Source organism: Onychomys torridus, chromosome 9 (genome assembly GCF_903995425.1).
Source record: "Onychomys torridus chromosome 9, mOncTor1.1, whole genome shotgun sequence".
Classification (NCBI taxonomy): Eukaryota; Metazoa; Chordata; class Mammalia; order Rodentia; family Cricetidae; genus Onychomys; species Onychomys torridus.
Genome location: NC_050451.1, coordinates 98,487,551 through 98,505,152, shown reverse-complemented (window position 1 = coordinate 98,505,152; position 17,602 = coordinate 98,487,551).

The window sequence follows — 17,602 nt, the reverse complement described above, 5'->3', positions numbered from 1 at the left end:
TTGCCAAGGTTCACTTTCTGTCCATAATTTTTCAATGTCCTCTTTAGTTAAAGGTACAACAATTTCTGCTGGGTCTATTCCTGCTAATTGACGAAGTCTCAATTTTCCTTTCAAAATTAAGTCAGAGATTTTTTCCACATAAGTTTTTAATTTTTTATTTGGTTTATTTGGTAAAAATATCCATTCCAATATAATATCTTCTCTCTGCATTAATATTCCTGTAGGAGAATGCCTAGAAGGTAAAATAACCAAAATGCAATCCAGCTTTGGATCAATACGATCTACATGTCCTTCATGTACTTTTTTTTCTACCAAGGCCAATTCTTTCTCAGCTTCAGGTGATAATTCTCTTGGACTATTTAAGTCCTTGTCACCTTCTAAGGTTTTGAACAAATTATTCAGTTCATCATTTTTTACCCCAACAATAGTTCGTAGATGAGAAATGTCCCCAAATAATCTTTGAAAGTCATTAAGAGTCTGTAGGCGATCTCTCCTAATTTGTACCTTTTGAGGTCTAATTTTTTGTAGCTCTATTTTATATCCTAAATAATTAATAGAATCTCCTCTTTGTATCTTTTCAGGAGCAATTTGTAATCCCCAGCCAGGCAATATTTTCTTTACTTCTTCAAACATTCTTTCTAAAGTATCTGCACTTGAGTCAGCTAGTAAAATATCATCCATATAATGATAAATTATAGATTTAGGAAATTTTTTACGTATCACTTCCAAGGGCTGTTGTACAAAATATTGGCACAGGGTTGGACTATTCAACATTCCCTGTGGGAGGACTCTCCATTGAAATCTTCTAACCGGTTGAGAATTATTGTAAGTAGGCACCGTGAAAGCAAATCTTTCTCTGTCTTTTTCTTGTAGGGGTATTGAAAAGAAACAGTCTTTTAAATCAATAACTATGAGAGGCCATCCTTTAGGTAACAGAGTAGGCAAAGGAATTCCAGATTGTAGAGAGCCCATTGGCTGAATTACTTTGTTAATTGCTCTAAGGTCTGTTACCATTCTCCATTTACCAGATTTCTTTTTAATAACAAATACAGGAGAATTCCATGGGCTAGTAGATTCTTCAATATGCTGAGCATTTAACTGTTCTTCTACCAGCTCTTCTAAAGCCTGGAGTTTCTCTGTTGTTAAAGGCCATTGATGAACCCATACAGGCTTGTCTGTTAACCATTTTAAAGGTAGAGCTGTTGGTGCCTTTGGAAGATCATCAGTTTTTCTGCCCTGTTCTTGTATAATATGGATGGCTGGTGACCACTCATTAGAATAATACCTTCTAATATTTCTCTCAGAAACATGTGCTAGTTTATTATTTATTTCTGAGGTTGGAGGGATGTTAATCTGAGTATTCCATTGTTGTAACAGGTCTCGACCCCACAGGTTCATGGCTATGTTAGCCACATATGGTTTTAATCTGCCTCTCTGTCCTTCTGGGCCTATACATTCGAGCCATCTTGCACTCTGTTTAACTTGAGATAATGTTCCAATTCCTAACAGTTGAACATTTACCTCCTGAAGAGGCCAAGATGGATGCCAAAATTCTGGTGCAATTATGGTAACATCAGCACCTGTGTCTACCAGACCAGACAACAAAACACCATTTATTTTTATTGTTAATTGTGGTCTTTGTTCATTTATAGAAGTTTGCCAAAAAATTTTCTTTATGGTCTCTCCTGAATTTTCTGTTCTCTCTGTCTCAGTTGTTCCATTACTCTGAGTAGCCTGGTTTATTCCAATAGGCATTTGGTCATTTAACTGCTCTGAGTAGGGGTCTCCTCTACGATTGCAGGAAAAGTCTGAACTGGATTCACTGTAGGGGCCTGCCTGAGGCCCCTCTGGGAGTTTCCCAAAGACTGAGGCAAAGTATTACCTTGTCTGTCCCTTGTTGATCTACATTCATTGGTCCAATGTCTTCCCTTACCACACCTTCTACATACTCCTGAAGGAAGGGGCATTCTGTTGCCATTGTTCCTTGAAGAAACATTGTTTCTAGAAGTGCCCTGTTTACAGTCCCTTTTCAAATGTCCTTGCTTCCCACATCCAAAACATCTAACATTCCTCAAACCTCTTGAAATTGCTTCTCCTACCCACATATTATCATGATCATGAGCCTCAACATTAACCGTGTCTCTAATCCAATCTTCCAAGGGTGCAGATCTCGCCTTTAACGGCCTGATTATTCTCTTGCATGCTTCATTTGCATTCTCAAAAGCCAAAGATTCAATTATTATCTGGCTAGCTTCTGAATTTGGGACCATTCTCTTTACTGCTGAAGTCAATCTTTGTAAGAAATCTGTGAAAGATTCTTTTGGGCCCTGTATAACCTTTGTAAATGACTCAGTTTTCTTCCCTGGTTCCTCAACTCTGTCCCATGCATTCATGGCTGCCATTCGACATAGAATTAGAGTTTGCATATCATATAAACATTGTGTTTGTACTGCAGCATATTGGCCTTCTCCAACAAGCTGATCCTGGAAGATTTGTATACCTCTATCACTACATTGTTTTGCTATGGTTTTAGCTTCCTGTTTGAACCACATTTGCCACTGGAGCTGCTGTCCGGGTTCTAGAACCGCCTGTGCCAGCTCCCGCCAGTCCTGTGGTATAATTCTATTATAAGTCGACCAGGAGTTTAACATTTGTTTTACATATGGAGAATGCATGCCATAAGATACTATTGCCTCCTTAAACCTTCGTAAGTCTAACATTTCAACTGGAGTCCAAATATTTTGTGTAGTCATTTGACCAGGCTGCTGTTGTATGGTTACCGGATAAATTAAGGGTGATTGTGTGAAAACAGGCTTTCTTTCTGTAACCTTATAATCCAATCCTGAAACAACTTCACTGTTAATTTCTTCTGTCTGAATCTGAATTTCTCTATAATTCATTTTAACAGGTTTAACAAGTTTTTCTAAAATTTTTATCCTGGCACTTAAATTGACTGTCTTTTTAAATTGTAAAATAAGGATAAGAAGAATAATAATGTACATAATTCGATCAACATTAATCTTCTCATATAGTTGTTCCATTACCATACTGCCTAAAATTTCAAACAAAGCCCAATTTTCTTCCAATGTACACATAAAACCCATTTTTTTTAATGTGGAAAAAAATCTCTTTTAAATAGTTTCCTTTAAAATATCTGATATAAATGACTTACCAATTCTGCGCAGAACAGTAGAAATCCGAGGGAATTTCCAAACAGCTACCTAGCGTCCGAGGTGGGAATCCAGAGAGAGAGAGAGAAAGCAAGAAAGCGTAGCCAAGTTCTGGCTAAAATCTTGAATCCAGCCACTTCAATGTTCCGGTCTGAGCGGAGTCGAGCCTGGGCTCTGGCTTCCTTAAGCTCCGACCGACCACGTGCGCTGGCGTTTCAGCCAAAAGCAGCCTATCTGCAGTTGCGTGTAGCTCCTGCAATTTAGCGGTAGCTCCCGCAGGCCTGAGTTGTTTGTAGCACTGGCTTTTTAAGCAAGTAACTCCAGCTGGGGCGCCTGAGTCCTAAGCTGAGCTAGGCCTGGGTTAGACCAGGGCTAAGCCGGAGCTAGGGAGGCAGGCCTGCCCAGGCGGGAAGCCCGACCCACTGCCAAGGCAAGCGGTTTTTTAATGAATTCTTGCCACGTTGGGCGCCAATTGTAGATGTATCCTGCTTGTTAAATAAGAAACACAGAGCCAGTTGAAGAGTTAAAAACCACGAGGTCAGAGCCAAAGCAGAAAACCTTACCCTTCACTGCTTCTGCGGTTCCTCCTCTCCGCAAGAGACCTACTTCAATGCGTCCTGTCTATTTAAAGACTTTCTGTTCTCCTTCCTCATTGGTTGTAACCCAGCCACCTGACCTCCTCATCACTGCCTGTTTGTACAGACCTCCAGGTCTTCTATGGTTGGTATTGAAATTAAAGGCGTGTGTCTGCTATGCTGGCTATGTCCTTGAACACACAGAGATCCGCCTAGCTCTGCCTCCCAAGTGCTGGGATTAAGGGCGTGCCCCACTACTGCTCGGCTTCTGCTCTGGCTTGCTCTGACCTCAAGGCAACTTTATTGACATACAAATAAAATCACATTTCAATACAAATAAAATATCACTATAGGTTATCTAATGTAATCAGGTTGGTGACTACCCTAATTGTTATCAGAGAGCCTTCATGCAGTGACTGACTGCGCAGATTCAAGGATCCACAGTCAGGCACTGGGCTGAGTTCTGGGAGTCTTGCTGAAGAAAGGGAAGAGAGATTGTATGAGTCAGGGGAGTTATGACGGGGAACTCACAGAGAGAGTTGACCTGAGCTCATGAGAACTCACAGTCTCTGGACCAACAGTTAGGGAACCTCCATGGGACCTGCTCTGTATATGTGGAGTTACCTTCTTGAGAACTGGGGAGAATCACACATATTTAGGAATTTCAGGATACGTTTCTATAGCATATTTGATCTGTAAATAGAGGAGGCTCTTTCTCCTAGAACATTTCTAAAGCACAGGAGAAGAACAATGATTAAAATATTGTCACTTTCTTATAAGTGCTTTGCACTTTGATGAAAAACATTTTGGTTTAAAACCACAATCCAGTGTTTTGCATGTAAACTCAGAATGCTTATTTTATATTATGAATCATAAACTGTTAAGCAAATGGGCAAACACGTGTTTTGATTTGCATGCTCTGATCAGCCTGATGAATTAGGATCTTTGTTATTCAATGGAGCCATAGGTAGAAAACAGCTGTTACATTCAGGCTTGCATAAGAAATTGTGAACAGTGTGTAATGCAGCTGATTGATAGCAATGGACACTGTCAGTTCCCTTTCAAAGCACTGGGGAAAGTCCCTCATACCCAATTTCTTTCTTCTATATGCCAGGATATATTAATACATTTTAATAAAAAACAATTTCCTTTCTGCAGATTTGATACTGTTTGGGAAATCAATCAATTTTGACTATTTAAATCACATTTTGATACATTTCTCACATACACATTTGAGTAATTCTTCTTAATTGGTTTTTCTAAGTTACATCATTTTATCTCTTCAGAAAAGTAAATCAGACTTAACCATATCAAGAACTCCCATCAAGTAGCAAAACCATTAGATAAACACAAAAGTTTTAACTTTTGCATATACTTTAACAATTCATTTTCTGTTAGACAAGTTTTGACAAAGAAAAAAATCTGCTTTTCTAGCAGAAACAACAAAATGTGACAAAAAGATGAAATACAATTTCTACATGATTTAACATCTCATAGAATAGAAAAAAGAAATGATAATTACTTCAGACAATATGGAAGAAGCAACACGCTGAAACCTGAATAAAATATTTGCTGAGATTGTTGAGTCCAATACTTTATCTCAGTTCACTGGTTTGAGATGAATTCTGTCTTGAGGAGTATAATCTAAACAGTATAACATATATTCAATTTTTGGATAAAATCTCATATGTAATTACCTTAGAATCTTCTCTCACAGTTTTTAAAATGCATAGGAAATTGTAAGTATTAATTTTATGTTTTTCTTAAATAGTATATTCATACATATTCAATAGATGAACTGGGAAACAAAGATGAAAGTTGACTGCACTGCTTTATTCATTTTATGACATAAAGAGATGACACCTTTCCTTTTAACAGTCACATCTGACTAGAAAGAGAGGTTGTTAATTTCCTAAAGTAACTTCTGAATTATTCTTGCCCTATTGTAATTGCTTCTGTAAACATAAGTCTAGTCTGGTTTATTGATCACAATTATAATGTGGTTTTTATATCTTTCCAGTCTTGACTACCCTTCATTGGAACATTAACTCACCCAATTAAAATATTTTATTTCCCTAGACTTTATTGTAATAAAATCTAACCAACTTTAGAGTTTTCCTTTAATATCTTCCCTATCAAACCTGATTACTGACTCTAAATCATAGTTAAATTCATGGGAACTGGGATAAGGTAGGTTCAGGTTTACATTTAAATGTCACTGTTTTTGAAATTAGGGAACATATTCATTTATATTTAGTTCAATTTTATACTATTAGACTATCACAATTTTAATATGGTAATTATATTAAGTCATTACATATTTTATGTTTTTTAGGTGAGTGTATAAAACATTGTCTACCTTTTACGTGATATAGTAAGCCACAAGGACACACATTTGGTCTTATCAGTAACATCATATTACCTGAATTATTTAATGAATTGAAATTATTTATGCTATTTACTTTGCTTTATTATATATTTGGTTTCTTTTTCTATTTATAAAATATTTGTCATAGTTTTCAAGTAAAATGCAATTAGGTTGTAGTATTACAACAACAAAAAAAAAAAAGCATTAAATGCTGTATGAAACAGCAAGAAGCTGACTGATATAAATTTTGTTTCTAAATAATTAGTGTGTTAAGTATGTGTCAAAGGTCCACAAGGAAATTCTTGTTTACATGAAAATTAAATTGTTGATTTAAATATATCTCTAGAAGTTATGAAGTTAGAAGCCTTACAAAACAGTTATAATAAGAATTGAAAATATTGGCTCTGATGAATGCCATACCGATTAGGAGAATTTGTTATTCAAGCAGAAACCCTGGGTTCAATTCTAACCATCAATATAGGGTGTACAATCATCCATAACACTAGTCCAGGGGATCCAATGAGTTCTTTTGACTTCCTTGGGCAACAGACATACATTTGGTATAGAAACATATCTAAAATCAGTATACCCAATAAATCTAAATAAAAATAGAATTAAACATTAGAAAGATAATCAATGATGACAAACTATAGATACTAGTCCCTGTAGTATACTAATAGTCCAGCAGGAGAGAAGGGAGTTAGTAAAGGAAATAGAAGTGAATGTGACTAAAATGCATTATAAGATTAATAAAAATGTGAAATAATAAAATAGAGAGCCCATGATGGTAACAACTTTATTTACATATAGTTAAAATTTTTCTGGTCTTACCTGGCTCCTGTGGCCCTGTAGCCACTTGGACCCAAGTACACACACAGAGGCTTATATTTATTAAAACTGCTCAGCCATTAGTTCAGGCCTACCACTGACTAGCTCTTACATTTAAACTAACCCATAATTTGTATTTGTTTAGCCATGTGGCTTGATACCTTTTCTCATTTCTGCCTTCATGTCTTGCTTCCTCTGTGTCTGGCTGGTGACTCATGACTCAGCCTTCCTGTTCCCAGAATTCTGCTCTATGCTTATCCCGCCTATACTATATTTTCTGCCTGGCTACTGGTCAATAAGTATTTTATTTATCACCAAAATCAGAGCAACACACATTGACAGCATACAAAAACACCTGCCTAGCATATATATTGAAAAATAAAGGGGAATTTTTTCAACAGTAATTGATCACTTATACCATGTACAAAAACAGTAGTGAATTTCCTATGATTTAGTGAATATAAAACTAAACCCAATATGTTACTTTGTTTTGCTGAACAGTGACAAAAATCTCACAAACTGGTAAACTTATTAAAGATAAAACTTACTTGGTATACTGCACTGGGAGATGGAAATTCTGGGACTGAGTTCTACCTGGGGGAGTATCTTTGCTGGTTAATTTCATGGTAGAAGAATAAAGGCAAAGAAAAATTGCAGAGGGAGAGAAGGCAAATTTGGTCCATCTGGTCCAGAGGTGAGTGCCTGGGTTATAATCAGAGAGGCAACTGCCTCTGAGCCCCATCACTGGACACAGGCCACCCCTGGAGGACCTGACCAACTTGGCCCCAGTTTCCTGCCAATCTGCAGGTCCTGCAGGAAGGCTCCCCTTTTCCAAAACTGCTCTCAGACCCTGCAGTCTCCACACCCTGCCCCCACACCCATCTGCTGGAGATGCCAGCCACTTCCTGAGAATCAGAGACCAGCCCCCAGCTTCCATCCTGCCCTGGAACTCCCATCTGGGCCATAGACCAGAGGAACTCCCATCTGGACAAGAGGAGCTCCCATCTGGACAAAATAAGGAGACCCCAGGGACTTCCCAAGACTCAGAGTCCAGCCCCCCAGCTCCTATCCGGCCAGCATTCTCATCTGGACCAATGCTCCCATCTGGCCCAGAGCTTCCATCTGGACCAGAGAGAGGCTCCCTAAATCTGTCAGCTCTCTCTGGACCAAGTACACTGATAAGACCAAGAACGAACACAAGAGGAGATGGGCAGACATCAAGGCAGAAACATACAACAAAATAAAGAGCAATACAGCATCACCAGAACCTAGCCCTTCTCCAACAGCTAGACATGAACATCACAGAATGGAAGAAGAAGAAAGCAACCTTATAAGTAACATCAAGAAAAGGCTAGAGCCTTAGATAGAAGAAACTAAAAATAAAGTAGAGGAACAGACAAACAAAAAATGGGAAGAACACTATAAAAAAACTAGAGGAAAGGACAATTAAAGTAGAAGAAAACAATAAGTCCTTGAAAGAAAATCATGAAAAAGCAAGGGAGACAGTCCAAGACCTGAAGAGGGAAATAGAAAAAATGAAGACAGTAGCAGAAGGAATGTTGGAAATAGAAAATCTGAGTAAACAAACAGGAATTTCAGAGGCAAGTATAACCAACAGAATGCAAGAGATGGAAGAGAGGATCTCTGGTGTTGAAGATATGGTAGAAGAAATAGATTCATCAGTCAAAGAAAATACTAAAACCAACAAAGTCATGACCCAAAATGTCCAAGAAATTTGGACTCAAAGGCACAGAAAATATATTTAACAAGATCATAGAAGAAAACTTTCCCAACTTAAAGAAGGAAATGCCTATGAAGATACAAGAAGCCTATAGAAAACCAAACAGACTAGACCCCCCAAAAAAGTCCCCTTGCCACATAATAATTAAACAATTAAACGTACAGAATAAAGAAAGAAAATTAAGGGCAGCAAAGGAAAAAGGTCAAGTGACTTATAAAAGGCAAACCCATCAGAATAACACCCGATTTCTCGATGGAGACTTTGAAAGCCAGAAGGACCTGAACAGATATAATGCAGACACTAAGAGACCATGGATGCCAGCCTAGACTAATATACCCAGCAAAAATTTCAATCATCATAGATGGAGTGAACAAGACCTTCCAAGCCAAAATCAGATTTAAACAATACTTATCCACAAACTCAGCCCTACAGAAAGCACTAGAAGGAAATTTCCAACCTAAGGAATGCAGATACACCCATGAAAACACAGGCAATAGATAACACCACAGCAGTAAACCCCAAAGAAGAGAAGTACACACACACTACCACCAAAAAATAAAAATAACAACAGGAACAAACAATCACTGGTCATTAATATCCCTTAATATCAATGGACTTAATTCACCTATAAAAAGACACAGACTAACAGAATGGATATGAAAACAGGACCTATCTTTCTGCTGCATACAAGAAATACACCTCAAATTCAAAGACAGACACCTCCTAAGAATAAAAGGCTGGGAAAAGGCTTTCCAATCAAATGGTCTTTAGAAGCAAGCTGGGGTAGCCATTCTAATATCCAGCAAAATAGACTTCAAACTAAAATCAATCAAAAGAGATAATGAAGGACATTACATACTCATTGCAGGAAAGATCCACCAAGATGAAGTGTCAATTCTGAACATTTATGCCCCAAACACAAGGGCACCCACATATGTAAAAGAAACATTACTAAAGTTTAAATCACATATAAAACCCCACACACGTTAATAGTGAGAGACTTCAACACCCCACTTTCACCTCTGGAAATCAGAGATACATCAGCCTTTACAATAGCCACAAATGATATAAAATACCTTGGGGTTACTCTAATTAAGCATGTGAAGGACCTATATGACACGAACTTTAAGTCCCTGCAAAAAGAAATTGAAGAAGATGTAACAAAATGGAAAGACCTCCCATGCTCATGGATAGGCAAGATTAACATAATAAAAATGCTGATCTTACCAAAAGCAATCTACAGATTCAAGGCAATCCCCATCAAATTACCAACAAAATTCTTCACAGATCTGGAAAGAATAATACTCAACTTCATATGGAAAAACAAAAGTCCCAGGATAGACTAAAGAATCCTGTACAATAAAACAACCTCTGGAGGCATCACAATCCCTGACCTCAAGCTCTAATATAGAGCTATTGTAATAAAAACAGCTTGGTACTGGCATAAAAACAGACATGTGGACCAATGGAATCAAATTGAAGACCCTGACATTAACCCGCACACCTATGAACATATAATTTTTGACAAAGGAGCCAAAACTGTACAATGGAAAAAAGAAAGCATCTTCAAAAATGGTGCTGGCATAAGTGGATGTCAATGTGTAGAAGGCTACAAATAGATCTATATCTGTCACCATGCACAAAACTAAATCCAAGTGGATCAAAGACCTCAACATAAATCCAGCTACTCTGAACCTGATAGTAGAGAAAGTAGGAAGTACTCTTGAATGCATTGGCACTTGAGATCACTTTCTAAATATAACACCAGTAGCACAGACACTGAGAGAAACAATCAATCAATGGGACTGGTTGAAACTGAGAAGCTTTTGTAGAGCAAAGGACACTGTCAACAAGACAAAGCAACAGCCTACAGAATGGGAAAAGGTCTTCACCAACCCCACATCTGACAGAGGGCTGATATCCAGAATATGTAAAGAACTCAAGAAATTAGACATCAAAATGCCCAACAGTCCAATTAAGAAATGGGCTATAGAATTAAACAGAGAATTCTCCACAGAGGAAGTTCAAATGGCTGAAAGACATTTAAGGAATTCCTCAACATCCCTAATTATCGGTGAAATGCAAATCAAAATGACTTTGAGATACCACCTTACACCTGTCAGAATGGCTAAGATTAAAAGCACAGAAGACAGCTTATGCTGGAGAGGATGTGGAGCAAGGGGAACTCTCCTCCACTGCTGGTGGGAATGCAAGCTTGTACAGCAACTTTGGAAATCAATATGGCACTTCCTTAGAAAATTGGGAATCCATCTCCCCAAGACCCAGCTGTAGCACTCTTGAGCATATACCCAAGGAATGCTCAATCATACCAAAAGGGCATTTGCTCAGCTATGTTCATATCAGCATTGTTTGTAACAGCCAGAACCTGGAAACAACCTAGATGCCCTTCAACTGAAGAATGCAGAAAGAAAATATGGTACATATACACAATGGAATACTACTCAGCAGAGAAAAACAATGCCATCATGAGGTTTGCATGCAAATGGATGGATCTAGAAGAAATCATCCTGAGTGAGGTAACCCAGACTCAGAAGGACAAACACGGTATGTACTCACTCATAGATGTAAAACAATGATGAATAGAGTGCTACACAGCTCCAGAGAGACTACCTAGAAAATGGGACCCTAGGAAAGACCCAAGATCACCCATTGACAGAGAAATGGATGAGATCTACATGAACAACCTGGACGACAGTGGGAGTAATGAAGTGCAAGATTTGAGGGAAAGAAAGCTTAGGGGAGCAGGAGATCCCAGCTGGATCAAGAACAGAAAGGGAGAACGAGGAATAACAGACCATGATAAATGAAGACTACATGAGAAGAGGAATAGGCAGAGTGTTGGAGAGGTCCCCAAAAATCCACAATGATATATACTCTATAGACTGCTGGCAATGGTCGAGAGAATGCCTGATCTGACCTAGGCCGGTGATCAGATGGTTAATCACCCTAACTGTCATGCTGGAACTCTCATCCAATAACTGATGGAAGTGGATGCAGAGTTCCTCAGCCAGGCCCCAGGTGGAGCTCCAGGTGTCCAACTGTCGAGAAAGAGGAGGGTCTGCAAGAGTGTGAATTGTTGAATCCAAGATTGCAAAGTCACAGGGACAAATAGCCAAACGAATGGAAGCACATGAATTATGAACCAAAGGCTGTGGAGCCCCCAGCTGGATATGGCCCTCTGGATAATTGAGACAATTGAATAGCTTGATCTGCTTGGGAGGCACCCAGTCTGTGGGACCAGGATCTGTCCTTAGTGCATGAGCATCGCATGAGTTTGGAACCTTGGGCTTACACAGGGATACTTTCTCAGTCTGGAAGGAGGTGACAGGACCTGCCTGTACTGAATCCACCAGGTTTAAATGAATCCCCAGGGGTGCCTTGATCCTGGAGGACATGGGAATGGAGTGGAGGGGCTGGGGGGAAGATGTAGGTAGTGGCAGGAGGGAGGAGGACAGGGGAACCCATGGCTGATGTATGAAATTTAAAACACATAATAATAAACAAAAAAAAAATAAAAAAACACTTGCCTAGCATATACATTGAAAAATAAAGGGGAACTTTTTCAACAGTAATTGATCACTTATACCATGTACAAAAACAGTAGTGAATTTCCTATGATTTGGTGAATATAAAACTAAACCCAATATGTTACTTTGTTTTGCTGAACAGTGACAAAAATCTCACAAACTGGTAAACTTATTGAAGATAAAACTTCACTTGGTATACTGCTCTGGGAGATGGAAATTCTGGGACTGCAATTCTACCTGTGGGTTTATCTTGGCTGGTTCATTTCATGGTAGAAGAATGAAGGCAAAGAAAAATTGTTGAGGGAGAGAAGGCAAATTTGTAAAGTCTTGGATAAAGGGAAACGAAAACAGGCTACATTGAAATAAGGACAAGAGGAGGACAAAAGAAGAGTTGGATAAGAGAGACAACATCACCCTGCGCTCAACATTTTATCAATTGTTTACTTTTGTAGTACAGCAGCACTTCCTAGGCACTGCTGTACTGGTAGAGTTGTAGCCCTAACTGTCTATTCAACTCTTTAAAATACTCATGCCAAGTTAGGTCCCTGTTGCTCAGGACACCTGGACTTCATAAACAGGACCCAGAGCCCCCTGAGCTGGAATTGATCTGAACATCTACTGTCTTAGCACTTCCTATCATGTTACAGAAGGCATCATGTAAGCTTCCAAACAAAGGAGGCAAACAATAGTCCTATCCAGCTATGATGCCTATGAAACACATCAATAGCTAGCATGGCATGGCAACCCAAAGGGGAGTATACCTCTGTATTATCTAAGAATTCTCCAAATGGACTTAAGATTTGTTCATCAAGAGGGTAACTATGCCTGGTAATGGAAACATAGCTACTCAGTTTTGTGAAGTTGTTGATATTGAAGGAAAACGTACAACCCTAGTTACCCTAAACCAGCATGATCTTTACAACCATCTAAGGCACAGATAGATGTTGTCTTCACCCTTCATCATGGAATCTTCATTTACAACAAACAGAGAGAACTCCAGAAAACCACACCAATTAAACTGCAGAGTTACAGAGCACAGTCCTAATGGAAACACCTCCCAAACACACATGCATCTAAGGCTCAAGGAACACTGTGGAAGATGGGGCTGAAGGATTATAAGAGCCAGAAGACTTGGAAGTTTGCTGAGAGACTGTGTCACCTAGTGGTATCAGAAGCTGCACCAATAAATCTCAACAAAATGACTGCCTAAATGTAAGCTGATAAAGATAACGTATCAAATGTGGATAAGGAAAGACTTGTAGGCCTCAACCATACACAAAACTACAGGCAAGGAAGGAGAGTTGAGAGTAGGAAGTCAATGAAGGGCACACCAATTGGTTATCCAGCACCAAATGATCAGTTCTGAAATTATTATAAAGACCGTGGGGATTATACTTAGAAAAATATATGTTTATGTATAGATGCATACAATAACAATTAATGAAAAAACAGTCCTCAAATTTGAAAGAGATCAATAATGAGTACATGGAAGGGTTTGAAAGAAGGAAAAGAAATGGAAAAATATTGTGATTATGCTGTAGTAGCAATAAGAAGATAAAAACAGTTTAAAGGTGAAAAGGGGAGCTGCATCTCCACAAGTATAATGTGGTGTATGTATTAACCCATAGACTTTTAAGAGACAAATACAAACTACAGGAAATAATTTATTCTTTTGAAGGCACCCAATTTTAGACAATGTGCCAACATTTATAGCATCCTACCATGTTCTCAATGAAAAAAGTTGGCATTATATATCTAGATGTAACAGTGCTTTGAAGAAATTATTTAAATGAGAAAAGGAAATCATCTCCATTTTTAGTGTCTGTCCCTGTTTCATTTGCTCATCATCATATTCTATCTTTTGTTCTACACTTACACAAAATTAAGAAGCAGATACATTTGGGAAAAACTCAATTTTGTAATAGTTAGAACTAGTTTTGAGTAAAATCAAAAAGTATCTGTCTGAATATCTTATATAATTTTTATCCTGTGTATTTATTCTCAGATAGAATGGAAATACATATTTTTAGTTTTTTTTTCACTTAAGCTTTAGAGTAAATGCAAGAGGCCCCAGGTATCATTATCAAGACCACTCAAAAATGAACCTTTGCTATTGATTTTATAGGCATCATTGAGATGATAATGCACATGCTTTTGTCTAATAGTTGATCTGTGTCCTAGAGTATTTTGGATCTAATGAAAGGTAAATTATTGGTGACAAAAAGAAATCATAGGCTCATAAGTACAGGAAAAAACTGACCTTTTAACCTCTGTTGGCTAAATAACTATACAGAGTTTCTTCAAGAAGGTGAGATTAGTTTATATATTTGTATATGTACATATGCACAGGGGCTGGGTATATAGGCTGTGAATGTGAAATTTTAAAAGAAAAAGAACCTAAGAAAAGAATAGGATAAAGAGCATTAGATAATACATGTGAAATTATTTTTATTCTTCTCCAATATATTACATGCTGACCACAGTTTTCTTTCCCTCACTTCTTCCCAGTCTCCCTCCAACTACATTCTTCCCCAGATTCACAGCCCATCCATGTTTCCTCAGAAAACAGCAGGCCTCCCAGGGACATCAATCAAACATGTCATAATATGCTGTATTAATAACAGGTACATACCATAATATCACGGCTGGACAAGGCAACCCAATAGGGAAAAAAGGTCCAATAAGTAAGCAAAAGAATCATTGACCATGATCACTCTACTCACACTGACAAGAATCCCACAAGAACACCAAGCCACCATGTAATAACATGTATGCATAGAACAGAGTTCATACCCCTACAGGCTCTCTGATCTCTGTGAGCATCCAGGGTCCAGGTCAATCAATTTGTGGGCCAGTATGGAAGAACTAACAAACAAAAAACAGTACAGCTAAAACAATCCTATACAATAAAAGATCTTCCAGAGTTACCATAATCTCTGATTTTAAGCAGCTCTAGTAACAAAAACTACATGGTATTGTCCTAAAAGCAGATACATTGGTTGATGGAATTGAAGACTCAGTGATAAATCCACACATTAGGGACACTTAATTTTTGATAAAGAAGGCAGAAATATACAATGGATAAAAGAAAGCATCTTCAACAAATGGTGCTTGTCTACCTGTATAACAACATGTTGAAGATTGCAAATGAATCCATATTTATCACCCTGCAAAAAACTCAAATACAAATCAAGAAAAGATCTTAACATAAAACCAGATACACTGAACCCAATAGATGAGAAAGTGGGGAATAGCCTTGAACACATTGGCAAAGGGGATAATTTCCTGAATAGAAAACCAGTATCACAAACACTAAGATCAACAGTTAATAAATGAAACCTCATGTAACTGAAAAGCTTTGTAATGCAAAGGACACCACCAATAGGACAAAAACTGGCTGACAGAATGGAAAAATATTTTCATCAACTCCACATTTGACAGAGGAATAATGTCAAAAATATGTAAAGAACTACAGAACTAGACATCCCAAAACTAAATAATCCAATATTTAAACAGACAATTCTCAACAAAAGAATCTCAAATTATTGAGAAATACTTAATATCTGACATCCTAAGCCAGCAGTGAAATGAAACTCAAATTGACTTTCCATCTATCAGAATGACTAAGATATAAAGCACAAATGACAGCTCATGTTGGAGAGGGTGTGGAGCAAGGGGGACACTCCTCCACTGCTGGTGGGAGTGCAAACTTCTACAGCCACTCTGTCAAACAATATGGTGGTTTCTCAGAAAGTTCCTCAAGACCCAACTAAACCACTCTTAGGCTTATACCTAAAGGACACCCCATCTTATCACAAGAACACTAGCTCAACTATTTCCATAGCAACTTTATTCAAAATATTCAGAAACTATAAACAAGTTACATGTCCCTCAATGAAAGAATAGATAAAGAAAATGTGGCCCATTTACACAATGCAGTATTACTCAGCTGTTAAAACAATGACATCATGAAATTTGCAAGAAAATAGATGGAACTTGAAAAAAAAAAGTCAACCTGAGTGAGATAACCCAAACCCAAAAACATAAATATGGTATGTGTTCTGGGATGTCTTTCTATATGCTTTGAGTATGTATTACTATGATTGGTTAATAAAGAAGCTGCTCTGGCCTATGGCAAGTCAGGTTATAGCCAGGTAGAAAAATCCAAGAGAGAGATAGGAAGAAGAAAGGCAGAGACAGAGGAGACACCAGCATGCCAAACAAGGAGCAACATGCCAGCAGACTGGTAACACCACAATCAAGTGGCAAAACATAGAATAATAGAAATGGGTTAATGTAAGATGATAAAGCTAGCTACCGAGAAACTTAAGCCATTGGCCATGAAGTTTGTAATTAACATAAGCCTCTGAGTGATTATCATATAAGTGGACTGTGGAACCTCAGGGCTAGGTGGGACCTGAAAAGCTTCTGGCTACAGGTATGTCCTCACTTAAAAGTGAATATTAGTTTAAAGCAAAATATAATCATGCTATAGTCCACAGACCCAGAGAGGCTAAGTAACAAGGAGGGCTTAGGGGGGACTCATATCTGCCAGGAAAGGAGTAATAGAATATATTTTACTGGTAGACAGGGAACATGTGGTGTCATGTTATTGCATTCCCCAAAATATTGTGCACCCTAATAAACTTACCAGGGGTCAAAGAATAGAACAGCCACTAGATATAGAGGCCAGAAAATAGTGGCACTAACTACTTTAATCCTAGCATTCCAGAGGCAGAGATCCACTTGGATCTCTGTGAGTTCAAAGCCACACTGGAGACAGCTAGGCATGGTGACTCACGCCTTTAACACCAGGAACTGATGGCAGAAAGCAGAAAGGTATTTAAGGCATGAGGATGATGAACTACTGGAATTGGGGAGCACCAGGTTGTTTTGGAAACCTATTGCAATGGAAACTCCAAGTATTCTCCCAGAGTACCCCAAGCAAAGCCTCCTAGTAGTGTGGGGTATGGAGCATGAATAGGCCATCTTCTTCAAATGGGCAAGGCACCAAGTGGAGGAACTGAGACTCCAACCCAGCCACAAACCCTCAGCTTACATTTGCATTGCCTGCAGTCTTCTAGTACTAGAGCTTAGCAGACAGAATCCTCATCAAAGTGACCAGAGAGCCTTCATCCAGCCACTGATGGTAGCAGAGTTCCACAACAAACATTGAGCAGAGCTCAGTGAATCCTTCCAAAGAGGGGAAGGAAGTATTGGAGAGGAACCTGAAGTGTCTGGGATACATCTGTAATTTAATTGGAAAAGGGAGAATTGGGGAAGAAAGGACAAACAAGGAAGAGTTCTACTAGGGAAAGGATGAAGGATCAATGCAAGCAAGATATATATCTATCTCTGTATGTATGTGTGTG